The 14,184-nt window shown below is 36.1% G+C and overlaps 1 pseudogene; it reads left to right on the top strand.

The window, feature by feature from the left end:
* Positions 1 to 12,033: 12,033 nt before the first annotated feature.
* Positions 12,034 to 12,160, top strand: LOC145292520 (U2 spliceosomal RNA; annotated as a pseudogene).
* The last annotated feature ends 2,024 nt before the right edge of the window (positions 12,161 to 14,184 follow it).

Raw genomic sequence — 14,184 nt, forward strand, 5'->3', positions numbered from 1 at the left:
AAACCATTGTTCTGGACATTTTTTTTAAAAACTGTTATTTAAAATAAACCGATTCATTTTCATCGTTAATTATTTTTCGTTAAAAATATTGAATTAAAAAGATGTTTTGCAAATGCCTTTCACCTGATCATCCTATATGCACTCTTCGTCTCCGTCTTCGCATTCTTCTACTAATGTTGATTTTATGCTGATTAGACATCACCTCTCCATATTCTGAGTGTTGGCCTCGGAATATGCACTGCAAATTTATGTGGGGCTTGTTAAGTCTCATGATAACTGAGCTGACCAACTTACACAGGTACCAGAGCGATGGTTGAATGAAATCCATAGAATGACAGAATCCAGAGAAACTGTGTGCACCATAGCCGCAGAACACATTTCTGAAGTACAGGTAATCCAGCGATCCAACGGACATCCCGGCGTCAAGGACGTATTTTGTAAAGTTAATCAACCCAGTAATAACAGAAGATGAAGTGTGGACAATGGTTAGGGGTGCACAGAATACCAAGCCATAGATCCAGCCCCAGTGCATTGGGAGCAAAGAAGGCTTGACGTCTTCATATTGTTTTGACAGTAATTTTTGGAAGTCATTTGACTTAAATTATAAACCATTGTCTAATCTTAGTATTTTTGCTATAGAGAGAAACATCTCGGATGATTTTTCTTTTTTTTTTTTTCTTTTCAGTAAGTCTAGTGTGGCTTTTATTTTGAAGTATATGAACACTGCACCAGAGAAATTATCGGTGAGTGAGACAGTGTATCTGTTTCCATTTAAATCTGCCAGGTCTATGGGGTCAGCTAGGTCTGAGTGGACCAAATGTCATATCGTATTCACCCGTTTGTTAGTTTATTTCTACTTTGAGAAAAATTTCTTTGAAGGCAGATGTCACAATTTTTGTTGCTCGTGTCATTATTTTTTCGTTTCATTCCACTGACTACATCGGGCAGTCTTGCTATATCATCATAGTTACAGTGGCCGTGTATTTTATGCCATGTGTGAATATCGTGACATTGATGACAGCTGTCTTCAGAAAGTCGTCTTCTGCAGTCATTAGCTGGTATAGTCTTTTGTGTACATATATTTTAGATTTTGTACACTTTTTATGTTTGAGTACATTTTCATTTTCTTCAAAAATAACCATTGCTCTGATTTTAGTTGCAGTTTTTACAGAAAATATATCCTGTGGGTTGGAGGGTGTAAGTAGCGCCATTTTTAGTGTAACTATGATGCAGTTTCCATTTATGTCTAGTAGGCGTATTGTGGCGTCCCCTCTTTTTAGTGCTATACCGCTAGTTTTTGTTCCATCAGCTAACTCCATATAGTGGTTTTCTGATTGGAATGTTTAATCAAAGTTTTTAAATTTCTTTGCATCGACTAGTAAGCTCGTGGGTGATATTGGCTTGCATACGTAATAATCTTCCATTTTTAAAATGCAAATGTATTTATTTACTTGTTATTCCTTCGTTTGTCGCGCCAGGAATCTCTCTTGTGAGGCGTTGCCCACTTTTTGTCCAGTATTCTCGAGAGTTGTTAAAACGGTTTTTGTCATAGTCCGTGACATTTTCATCAACTTTCGTTTTGAGAAATGTTAATTGAACATATAAAGAAATAACCCCCAGCTTTCCTTTTCCTGCGTAATGCGCACATAATATTTCAACGACCTTCCTTCCATTATCAGCAGTTTCTCTCCTTATAGGGGGTAAGCTGTTATCATCCATGAACTGTACAAGTTTGGCATAAGCTTTTTCATTTCTCTCATTAATTGCAATCTTACTTTTTTAAGGAACATGAACTGGAATAGATACATTGAAAGCATTGGCAAGGCTATTGCTGGGAATGTGGGCTCTCTCTACCGTGCTAGAAAACAACTTACGCCTGAAAGTATCCTATAGCTCTACAAGGCCACAATTCGCCCATGTATGGAGTACTGTTGTCACATTTGGGCTGGTGCATCTGCTACTTGTCTCTCACTCCTGGACAGGGTTCGAAAGAGAGTCGCAAACCTAATAGGTCCTGAACTTTCATGTTGGCTTCAGCCTCTGTCCCACTGATGAAATGTTGCATCCCTCTACCTGTTCTACAAGTATGTTGCAGGACTACGGGTGTCGGTGTTAGTCCTGCAAACTCAAAAAAATAAAGTGTAAAATAGTGTTGAACAATCAAACAAAGATGACTGAGGCGGATGATAAATTTAATACAAAATTTATTTTATAAAAATTGTAAATAAATAAAGAGAAGATAAGAAAGTTTCTTCTTAATTGAGTCCTCCTGCCACTGAGGTAATAGAATGAAACGAAGTAGAAAAATGAAATTCTTGGTTAGAAATAACCAGTTCTTTTTAAGAAGAAATAACAACATAAAAATCTGTCGCTTACTTTAGTGAAAAGATAGAAAAGGGGAAAAATCCATTCGGGTAAAAAGTGCATCTCTACAAGGAGAATTAATTATCGGGCATGCGCGTGTTAAAAATCCTGGGGATGAAGATCGACATTAATGTCTGCAGCATGCTGCTTGGGGGTCGACTGATTCGTTTGGGCGCAAAAATGCCCTTTTTATAGATTAAGAAAAAAACATTTTTTAAATTTTGTTTTCTTTGTAATCCGATTGGATGAAAAAAAACCATCTTTATGACGTAAGATGCTTTCCAAGACGTTCGCATAAAGACAAATTTAGTTTATATACCCACCGAATCTGTGTGTGTGTAGAAAGGTGATGTGCATGTAACTGAAGTAATCTTTTTACAGTTGCACATGCGCGTCATTATTCTGTTTGAGTAGTCTCGACGTGACGACGGCTAGGCTACGATAAGTATTTTAATGGTGAATGCTGACAAACTACAAGCACTTGCACTCCCTCAACGTGAATACCCCCGACAAACTCAACAAGCATCTTAATCCCACCCCTTCATAGTAGAGAACCCTAGGTGTAAGAAAGCCTTCTACTCCAATAGTTTCTTCCCCAGAACTGCTAGACTTTGGAACTCTCTTTTGGGATTCTGCTTTCCCAACTGTACTGACATGCAGAAGTTCAAATGTAATGTGAACAGACATCTTGCTGCTCATCTCCCTTGATAATATCCCTGCAACTTATGTTCCGGATAGTATCCCCCTACTTCAAAGTGCCACTGTGCCTTGTTTGGGGTGAAAATTGAATTTAAAAAAAAATACAACTTGTGTACAATATTATGTAAACTCATATTTCGGCTTGGCGATGAATGCCATGGAAAAGTCACTTCTGATTAATTGTAGTGAAAAAAAACCCAAAAAACAACAAACAAAAAACCCTAAATTATTGTCTCCATCCCCAACGCAATTTACACCTAAGATGGTGTCTTTTAGAGCGAACATACGTAGATGGTCTAAGAATTTAATTTCCCAAATTTCATATTTTGTTTCATCTCCGTCATCTGCGCCAGCGGTTTCTAATATCTCTACTGAGCACATACCCTGTTGCGAGTTGCATTGTGAGTGGAAGAGATGGGGGGGGGGAAGTAGAAATTCGAGGGAGGAAAACTTTCAACATGTGTGAACGATAGAGGGAAGAAATCTTTATTGACCACAACCATAAAAATTCTAGGATATTTATAAACAAAGGGAGATAATAAAGACAAGAGTTATCGGCCTTTCAACAAGTTACGTCATCTATATATTAATACGATAGCGTGTGTGTTCTCTTGTGTTGGTTGGTACGCTTACATCGTTTAATTGTTATGTTCTTTTATTTCTTGTCATAAATAATTTTACCAATAATTCTTCATAAGTTTTGGTTTCGGTTTCGATTATAGCTGAAGGAACTCAAGTTATATATATATATATATATATATATTCATAAGTTTTTATTTCGGTTTCGATTCAAGTTAATGCACCCAAATCATATGGATATATATATATATATATATATATATATATATATATATATATATATATTTTATTTTTGAAATTGCAATTTTATAACATAAAATCAATAGAACATTAACTCTATAATAATATATACAAAATCTGCAAGAATTAAAATATTATATTTAAGCGTACTTTATGACCAGCCTTTGGTAGGCATTCGTGCTAGCTTAGATAAATACTTTTCAGTTTTAATGAAAAAAAGCTGCAATAATATCAGAGCGTCTACATTTATACTGAAAAAACTACAGAATGCCAACATCAATATATTACATATGAATGAATCCCCTGTGGAATTTCCACAGGTCCCACTAGTTATTATTATAACTAAAAAAAAAAAAAAAATTTAAATAAATAACGAAATTAAAAAAAAAAAAAAAAATCAATAAATAAAAAGTAGCTCGTCAATTAGCGTTCCAATTTTTTGTGTGAAAATTTGAACGGATCACTTAGTAAGATTGTATTATCTCTCATGAACCAATGACAATGATTGGGGATATTCATTCAGTTTCTCGTCCCCGCCACAAGAACTCCAATAGGTGAAATTCTTCTGATTTACTCAACATTCCCCTTATGGGTAAACGTCGATATCAGAATACCCTGGCCAAATCACTGCTAAAAACATTCGTCCGTGCTCATCAAACTTAAAATTCGAATCGGAAACTGGAAAAGAAAATGAAACGAACTTTATTTTTATTATTAAAATTTTACTTTATAAAAAAAATCCTATGTTGCTTTTAATACAAAATTGGTTTATTAAAATTATATTTTCTTACGCAGATTTTAAAATGTTTTTACAGTTATATATTAATACATTTTGATACCATAAATGTTTTGTTGTGTAGAACGGGTTCCATATTGGAGATGCCGCGGAGTTCATATTGGGACACATATATAATGCTGATGAGGAAGACATTTATACAGTTCTTATAACACAGAATGATAATGGCATTTCTATCAGACAGGGGATTGCTCTTAACACATATTGATGAGAGGCTGATATGATGAACACACAGAGGAGGCATTTATAGACATTACTTGCGATGGAGGAGTGAGGACGCATAACTTGGAAGGGGTTACAAGTTCATGATAATTGATGATAAACACGTTACCTTTCGTTCATGATGAAGGATGTGACACAAGACAACAGTTACAAAACATAATGATTTCTTTATTCATCTGATCGACCGGTCGATTGACGTCAGGAATTCAAATTTGGATCTGCATAGCCTAAATATTCTCTCTTCGCTTCCGAGGGATTAACTGGCTCTCTTGCTGACTTGACTTCTCCTTTGCTGACTGACTAACATCCGAACCCATAATATAGAGAAATGTCCTTTGTCTATGACGTCAGAAGTGTGTTTTTCAAACGTGACTAATTTCACGTCGCTTAACATATGTTTGTCCAACACACTTTTGACAAACAAAAGAATCTTCAATTCTAATCTAACATATTTTAAACAATATAATTTAATTTGCATTGTTCATTCTTTTACTGACATATTTAATATTCAGATTTCTAAAAGAATTAACAATATACATAATTTGTAACATTTCATTTCTTAACTTTTCCCACAGGTTTCGATTCTAGGCTTATCCTAATCTCATTTTTACTTATCTAATATTCTTCTTATTTACATGGGAAGAGGACAGCCGTTTTCCATGTAACAGTTTTGGTTTTCAAATATTTTGTGTTTGGAAAAAATTTTTTGTTTATTACTTATTTACCGTGTCATTTGACCAAGAAGAAATTGTTTTTTTTTTTTTTAAATTTTGTTATTTATTTATTCCATTTTCAGTGAAATAAAAAAATTAAAAAAAGAATTAATAATTTAATTCGTTCTTAGTAAAAAAAAAAGAATAACAGGGGAAATATATCTTTTCTGGTAATAATAAAAATAAAGTTCGTTTCATTTTGTTTCCGAGTTTCCGATTCGATTTTTAAGTTTGGTGGCCGCTGACGTTTTTTTTTTTTTTTTTTTTTTTTTTTTTTTTTTTTAGCGGTTTTTTGGCCGGGGTATCCGACATCGACGTTTGCATTCCTTATGTCTTTTTGCAGTCGCTTTTAAAACCGTGTCGTCGTTAGTTCATGGGAGATAACTCTATTTTACTAAATGATTCCTTCAAATTTTCATACAAGAATTTGCGACGCTAATTGCTAACTATTTACTATATTATGTAAGCAGCTAATATTTGGGCTTGACGATAACTGCTCTGGAAAAGTTACTTCTGATTAATTGTAATGAAAAAAAAACAAAAAAAAAAACAAAAAAAAACAACAACAAAAAAAAAAACGAAATAATAATCAGAGATCCCTGAAGAAGAAATTAAATAATAAAATAAGATATATAATGTCGACTAGCTTGCAACTAAACCAAAATAAATCAAATTAGAGATTACGACCATTTTTATTTCTCCATGTTAGGTTTTTGCAAAATTCAAAGTGAAGAGAGGGAGGTGTGAAATGTTAAAAGGAAATAAAGAATGAAGATCTACATAATAATATAAAGACGATAAGTGCAGAATTCAGATAAAAAAAGAAAAAGAAAAGAAAAACGAACCATTTATTTTTTAGTACCTAAAACTAGATACAAACATTCACCTACCTGGCGTTGTCGAAAGGTTTTTCTATTTTTTTTTCTTAGACTTTTTTTTATATTTAAATTGAACTATTAAAGGAACCAGATTGTAATAAAGCTATAATTGATGTTATTAAGATAATGTTTTCATGACAAATTTATAAAACCTTAAACAAAGTAGTTGAAAAAATCATTTTTCTTACAATTACTTGAATGTTTTGTTTTTTATTATTTTTTTTTATTATTCCATTTTCACCCCAAGTAAGACACAGTGCCACTTTGATGTAAGTGGCTATTATCGGGGACATAAGTTGCAGGGAGACGAGCAGCAAGATGTCTGTTCACATTGCATTTGAACTTCTGCATGTTAGTACAGTTGGGGAAGCAGAATCATGGGAAGGAGTTCCAAAGTCTAGCAGTTCAGGAGAAGAAATCATTAGAGTAGAAGGCTTTCTTACATCTAGGGATTTCTACTGTGTATGGATGGGATTTAATTAATCTTACATTTCCTATGCGATTATCATCACATTTCTAAACGAAATTGGCTTCTTTTTTTTTTCAGAATAACAGACTATTTTAAAACTGGTTAACATTAATCAGAAGTGACTTCTCCAAGCCATTCACCGCCAAGCTGGCGTGATATTGTAAACAAACACAGACGAAACTTGATGAACGCTATTGTAGAGGACTAGGATATATAAATCCTAATCCCGTTACAAAAGAAAAATAATGAAACGAATGGAATGAAGGAAACAAAGACTTGATTGCTGGAAGAGATAAACGTGTCGTTTATTTACTGTTGAAAAATGAATGTTTTAGATATAACGCGTGTTCATGTCCGCACGGGTGTAATCATCGTTTGTTGCGGGATTGGTAGTATAGAAGGAAAAAGGAAATGTGTTTTCATCTCACGTTCGGGTCACTGTCGTTTGTTCGCATGTGGGAAGAGAAGTGAGTAATGTAATGAAACGAGAAATGGCAGTCCATCGTGTAGACAAAGAAAAGGATAGAGGGTTGACATCAGTTAAACTGTGCGCCATGTTAGCCATCAGTTACGTGGTGGTGTTCTCTGGCACAAGTAGTAGATAGAGTGAGAATGAGAAAGTCAATCCAGGCCATGGAGAGAGAAGCGTATAAAGTGTACGTACGGTCTGATAGCTTTTTGTCCCACATAGTAGCAAATGGTGTGAGGAGGCTGGTCTGAAAAGAAAGGATTGGGAACAGCTTGTCTCTTCCTTTTATAGGTGTTTCCGGTGTGTCTTTTGCGCATGTGTAGATTTCCTTTGAAAGGGGAAGTGACGTCGTCCTTGTGTGCGTACATGTGCACGTGTGTGAGTACATGTGTGTACGTTAGCGTGTGTGTATATACACGGGAATGTGAGTGTATGTACGCGAATGCGAATATATGTACGTGTGTGGACGTGTGCACGTATGTTTGTGTGTGCGTATGTATATGACAAGTAATATAGCTTGAAATGTGAACGCGTGTTTTTGTGTGAGACTAGAAAAGGCTCGCGCACTATCTATATAATTTTTCCTTACCATTTCTCGAAGTTGCCTTCAATAAAAAAGTTGCAAAAAAATGTAGTCAAAATTATAACAATTCATTTGCAATTAACGTGGCTTCACCCCTTCTTTTCTTATAACTAATCAGAAGTTACTTTCTAAGGGCATTTATCGTCAAACCCAAATATCAGCTGACACGATATTGTAAATGTAAGTATTTTGATTGAATCACTGAAACTATAAAAACTATGTTTGTAACATAGGCCTCCTTCAGTCTTGACAGACTATGGATACCTACTGTAAGGGTGGTTACGTGTGAAATTTTTGTGGCAAGCGTTGCACAATCTCCAACCACACATCTCCTAAGTCAATATTGTTGAATACCAGTGGCAAGCGGAGGTTCAGGACGACTAGAAACAATGCCGAGATAAGCGGAAAGCACATACAGTGCATAGAATTCCCAAAAGGTCACCCATCTGGTACTAGCCAGACTTGAAGTTGCTTAACTTTGGTGATCTGAGGGGAACCGGTGTGTCAACTTCATTATGCCGTCTCTAGCTATGGTATAGCTGGAAATGTCTTCTCAATTATTAAATCATTTCTTTCTGATAGGTGCATAAGTGTAGTAGTTGAGGGGCAAAAATCAGAAGCTCACAGTATTAATGCTGGAGTTCCTTAGGGGTCCATCCTGGGCACAACTCTTTTCCTGATCTACATTAATGATCTTCGAAATCACATCCTTACATCATTTGCAGACATTTATGCTGATGACACTACCATTTATGGTGGCACATCTAAGACAGTAAACGGCCAAGTTCTCTCCAATTCTCTCTCTTCTGATCTTGAGCACGTGGTACAATGGGGAAAGTTAGTGGCTGGTTACTTTTAATGCATCTAAAACCAAGCTTCTCTCTTTACCTCATCAACTTCATCAATTGAAATGAATGGCTCTCGTCTTCAGGAAGCCTCAAGTTTTGACAAGCTTCTGGGCTTGACCGTTACTCCTGATCTTAAATGGAACACGTACATCAAATCTGTTGGCAAGGCCGCTGGAAAAATGGTGGGATCCTTCTATCGATCCAGTAGATATCTCACTGCTGACTGCTGATGCAATTATCTATCTATATATGAGCCAGGTACATCCAAGGATGGAATACTGTTGCCACTTCTGGGCAGGAGCTGCTAGAAAGGACTTGTCCTGCTTTGATAGAGTTCAAAATAGACTTTGTAGCCTCGTAGGAGATGTCCTTTTCTCTTCCCTGCAACCTCTATCTCACAGAAGAGATGTTGCGAGTTTGTCTCTGATGTATCGTTATTTTCATGGTAAGGGTTCGACTGAGCTTCAGTCTATGGTCCCCCCCTTGCCAAACTTTCACAAGAAACACTCGTCTAGCTGAAAACACTATCAATAATTCCCCCACTCTTTATCTGTGCCTAAACCTAAACGTAGATTCCATGAACAAAGCTTCTTTCTTAGAACTTCACACCTGTGGAATTGTCTTCAGTTTTCCTGCTTTCCGGCTAACTACAATATGGTTGTCTTCAAGTCTAACGTAAACAAGTTCTTGATGAGCCGTTCCATATAAGTTAACAAATTTACCGAATTTCCATTACTAATGATTACTATATTGTCCAATTTCTACTGTACACTCTTTAACCCTTGTCCTCGAGTGGCCTCTTGGGCTTGATAATGTGGTGATGCCTGTTTAAAAAAAAACAAAAAAACTTACAAACATAAACACTTAATAAACGCAAATAGTTCAAAAGTGGAACTCTAGGCGTAACATAATTTTTATATAATCTTGAAAAATAATTGTTTGTTTTTAGTCGTGTGCAAGCGACTCTATAAATCACTCCATCAGTCTGTCGGTCTGTCAGTCGGTCTGTCAGTCTGTCCGTTACACTTTTGTGCTTGGCCTTTTTGGTTAAGATCAAAGGTCTGTTGTTAATAGATGCTGTTCTTAGCTTTTTAAGCTTTTCTTGGCCTTTTGGCCAAGATCAAAGTGTAGAACCTGAAAAGTCATTGTTGATTTTCAATGTATTTTTAACATGAATAAAGGATTTAATATCTCAAAGTGTAGTATCTGTTCTTCCAGTTACCCCATTTTTTATTTTTTTCAAAGGGCTCCGCCACTTGATCCCCTCCCCCCCCGGGTTAAGTTCAAGGTGTCACTTTTGTCACTTTCGTGACACACTAACTTTTGTTAGTGGGACCCACCTCCTTTGTGGAGAGTCAGGACCCTCTTTGCTTCCCCCAGGACCGATGTCATTGTGTGGTAGTCTGGACCCGAAACCGATCCCTTCTTTGGAAGTTTGTTGTTTTCGGGACTGATAACACTTTCTTTGGTAGACGCGACCTGGTCGGGTTAGCTTTAGTTTGTTGGGTACTTCGTTTCCTTCTCTCCTCTGAGGTTGGAATGGTCTATTCTCTTCTCTCTTAATTGCCTGTGCAGCACTCTGACCTGCCAGGCCCAAAACTTTGTCTTCCTTCGCTACTCTCCCAGTGGATTGAGCAGACTCGGTTCACTTTCTCGCTTCCTTGGGGTTGTTTGTGGGTAGGGTGACGTGGGTAGGGCATGTGTTTCGTTTCTGCTCCCCTCTCTGGGCAGAGATGTCTATCCCCTTTCTCTCTTAATTGCGACGCAGCACTCTGACCCGCTAGCACCCACTGTGTCTTCCTGCCCTGCGCTCACCCTCATGGGGGATTCGAGCTGCTAACCCGACATCTCTGCAAGGGGAGGTCAAACCGCTGTTTCTTTCTGATCCCCCCCCCATTTCCCCTATTTTTCCTTCTCCCCACTACACTTTAGTCTGCGACAGTGGCCAGTGAAACCACTCCACGATGCCGGGCAGATGCACCAAATTGCTCCCCTAGAAAGCTCCCCGATAGAGGGAGCAACTCCCAGAAACCCATAAGAAGAGGAGAAAGTCAGGGTAGGGGCGTGCTGCCTTTTTCTGATCAGGATCTGATCGCTTTCTTTAAACACCAACTACGGGTAAAGATCAGATGCGACAGAAGAAGGCTACATCGTGTGGCTTTTGAAAGAAGATGGATACAGTTAGCAAGTCTGTGTGTACGGAGAAGGGCCAAATTTGAATATGTGTTCCCTGCCTAGGTGTGGAGCGCTCGGTTCTAGGGTTTCTGTCGGACCCCTGCCCCTTTTCAATTCTACTTCCTTCAGCCTCTCGGCCAGCTGAATAAATCTTGTTTCCCTTATTAGAAAGTCTCCAAGACCCCCAACCTCCCAAAACCACAATTTTTTTTTTCTTTTGCCCCCCACCTTCCTCTCGAAATTCAACCCAGCTTGGAGGAAATCAAATAAAACACTAACACCCCCTCCCTGCCTTCACCGCCAATTTTTTCTTTTCTCCCCTATTTAGGACACAACTCCTCTCCCCTCCATTTAGAGGCTGCTCGCAAAATCCTGGTTCCTTTACAAACCAGAGTGAAACGGGTGGGCTAGCATTTCAGATAGGGTTGGGAGGGCCTTATTAACCGAGTTTTTTTTTTTTCCCCAAGTCCCTCGACACAAATGAAATTTTATTAATATTGTTATCTTTTTTGTATTTTTTGATATAAATAAAAAATGTTTTAAAATTGGGCCTAAGTAGGACCCCCCTCCCACCACACACACATAAATACAAATTTAAAGTGGTAACCATGATAAAAAATGCTGACCGAGAGAAAAATCATTTAAAATTTACAACAGAGACGAGATGGATCAACCAACCTCACCATTCCCCCCCCTTCTTTTTGAGTTGGCCTTGTGCCTAAGATTTTTGTTCATTTTACAAATTGTATTTATTTTTTTCCTGTGAATAAAAAATTTAATATCTAAAAGTGTAGTATCTTTTCTGGTAGATACTGCAAGCAAAGACCATATGTGGGGGGAAACCCCACATATAAGACCTTGGTCAATGTAGGGGCAACCCTTCATACCAATTGTCACTATCCAGCTCCCCTACTCCCCGGGGAGTTGGTCTCCATTTTCCCTCCTCACATTATAAATCGGCCTTGTGCCTAATTTTCTCAGTGGGGGAGCAAATAAATACCCTTTTCTTGGCCATTCGGCCAAGATCAAAGTGTAGTATCTGTTCTTACTACATGCTGCACTTATTGTGATATAAAGTAGGGAATCACTTTTCTGTATTAATTTAATGTAAAATGATCACCTACTTTACAACCAGTCAGTCTCAAAGCCATTCAAGTCATTCTTAAGGTCATTCAATTCATCCTTAAGTTCATTAAAGTCATTCTAAGTCATTTACTTTTTATTTATTTAAGTCATTTCAGCCCATTTTTCGATCATTTTAGTTTATCTTTAAGAATTTCATGTCAATCCTACATTCACGCATTCATTCATTACACAAGGCCATGCGGCTAATGGCTATTGGCCTTGTTTAAATTTAAAAGCAGGAATATAGAAAAATAATTAAATTAAAAAATGGTAAACATGATACAAGCGTTAACGATAGGAATGTATGGATGCACGGCTGGGACAAAAAGAAAACCACCAGTCCCTACCTACTTTAAACTACCTGACGTCATTTTCAGACAGTTTTCCCACTGTCTGACATTTTGACTTCCGTACAATACATGTTTATAAAACTTCTGTTTGTTGTGATTCATGATTCTCGTTTTTGAGGGCTAATAAAGCTATTTTTTTTGTACAAACAAGGTGTTTTTTTTTTAATATTTAATTTAGCATCTTGGAGCTTTACTAATTATCTTTGAAATAGACACAGAAAACTAATATTTATCTTTCAAAGGATTTTTACAATGAGTTTATTTAACTTCAAAATTTAGCTGAAATTGTCAGCTGTGAAAACATTTTTCATTATAACATTTTTTTTTCACGTGTGCAAGTATTATTTTCCTTTTGGGAATTAACTTTAGTCTTTAATTTTTCAAGTACAATCAAAGAGTAGTCGGAAACTTACAAAAAAATTATGATAAACCAGCTTTCAAAACTATGTCCCCCTATTTTTTTAATAGACATTTTTGCCTACATCTAGTAAATGATAACTAATACATTTCTAAAAATAAATCTGTCAAAAAAAAAGTGACAAGTTTTTATTTATTTTTATTAATTTATATCTACGAAAAAATATTTTTATAAATTTCTACTAAAATTTTACCATTATTTCTAATTACTTAGACTATGGAATTCGTGTCAAGCATATTTTTAAAGGAAGGGACCAATTTTAAATTTACACGTTTTCCCTATATTATTAATTAAAATATGGAAATTACTCTTACATGTGTTCTAATTTGTGAGTCGGAATCACCAATGTTATAAGTATTAGGGGTCTCATAGTTGATTCATTCACTGAAACTAAAACTACTTAACAAACATAAATACTTAATAAACGCAAATAGTTCACAAGTACATAAATACACATTTATTACGAATTGACAAGCGTAAAGAATAAAGCAACATCATAGCACAGAACAACAATAATTTGGTACTCACTTTAGAAGTGGTTAGAGTTACTCTGTCTCATAGTGGGACATAGTTGCCATGCAGGATAAAAGCGTACATCTCTTCTTAAGGCTAGAATATCTATATGTACGTGTGTGTCCCAAAGGAAGTAACTATTCTGTGTCTATCTAAACCAGTGTTTTTTGCTCAAATTTCTCTACATAAACAAGTTGTGTTTTTTTAATAAAATAAAATAACTCTGCATTTAGCGTTCCAAATTGTTGTATGAAAATTTGAAGGAATCGCTTAGTAAAACAGAGGGTCAATGTCGTTTCTTTCCAACTCCTTAAAAAACCTTCAGATGACGATTTTTAAAGGTTTTTGGTGGTGCGGAAAACGAATATCACATTTAAATTTAGGGCAGATAAGTAGTTTTTATGGTATGAGGAAATTACTTTTTCAACAAGTGGGGGATCGCTTTCCTATATGAATTTAACGTAAAATGAGCACCCACTTTCTGGTCATCTAGTAATTACTTCATATCATAAAGTAAATTTAACTGTGATTAACAGCACCCTCGAAAAGTCGTCATTTTAAAGTTTTTCGAGGAGTTAGAAAGAAATTTGACATTGACCAAACACAGTTATCTCCCATGAACTAATGACGACCATTGCAAAAGTGCCAATAATCATATTTCAGTATTCATATTTATAAATTTTATATATTCAATGTTGCATTTTCTAAATAAAATGAATAGTCAAAAAAACAATTTCTCGAAG

Source organism: Euprymna scolopes, chromosome 13 (genome assembly GCF_053919585.1).
Source record: "Euprymna scolopes isolate OS-2025 chromosome 13, ASM5391958v1, whole genome shotgun sequence".
NCBI classification, from domain to species: Eukaryota; Metazoa; Mollusca; class Cephalopoda; order Sepiida; family Sepiolidae; genus Euprymna; species Euprymna scolopes.